Genomic DNA, 603 nt, shown 5'->3' on the forward strand with positions numbered 1-603 from the left:
ATCTGGTGATCTTCCCAAAAACCAAACACTATTATGAAAGTCTTCACTCTTGAGGGGTAAACGATTTGTGGGGGAAAGCGCAGGGACCGAGAGGTCTGGGCGCATGCCCCCCCCCCCTCGTGTATAGGATTAGTGTTAGGAAGTTTGTCTTTTTTGTGGTAAAGTTTATATGGGATACCCCTTAGCAAATACCTCCAGTGTATATTAGGATGGAAATTAAGTGTGGGTCTCCTAGGAAGTTTGTGTGTTTTTGGAAAATTTCGTGGAATCTGTTTCTGTTGGGGGGGGGGGGATACCATACCTCCCAAACCCGGTGCCATGTTCTCTCCAATACTTCTTAGAAGATCTTCCCAAACACGATTAGGTTTTTCTTGAGGGCTAAATGATTTGTAGGGGAAACGTAGCATCGGGGGGTTTGGGGGGTATGGAATACTCCCTAGTGCATATTATGATGGAAGTTATCAAATCTGTTTTTCTTGGGGAGTTTGTATTTTCTTTTGGAAAAGTATATTATAATAAAATACCGCCCAGTAAATCCCACTCCCCCTCCCCTCGGTATATTATGATGGATATTATCAAATTTGATTTTCCTAAGAAGTTGTG

This window comes from Photinus pyralis, unplaced genomic scaffold (genome assembly GCF_008802855.1).
Source record: "Photinus pyralis isolate 1611_PpyrPB1 unplaced genomic scaffold, Ppyr1.3 Ppyr1.4_LG10, whole genome shotgun sequence".
In the NCBI taxonomy this organism is placed as follows: domain Eukaryota; kingdom Metazoa; phylum Arthropoda; class Insecta; order Coleoptera; family Lampyridae; genus Photinus; species Photinus pyralis.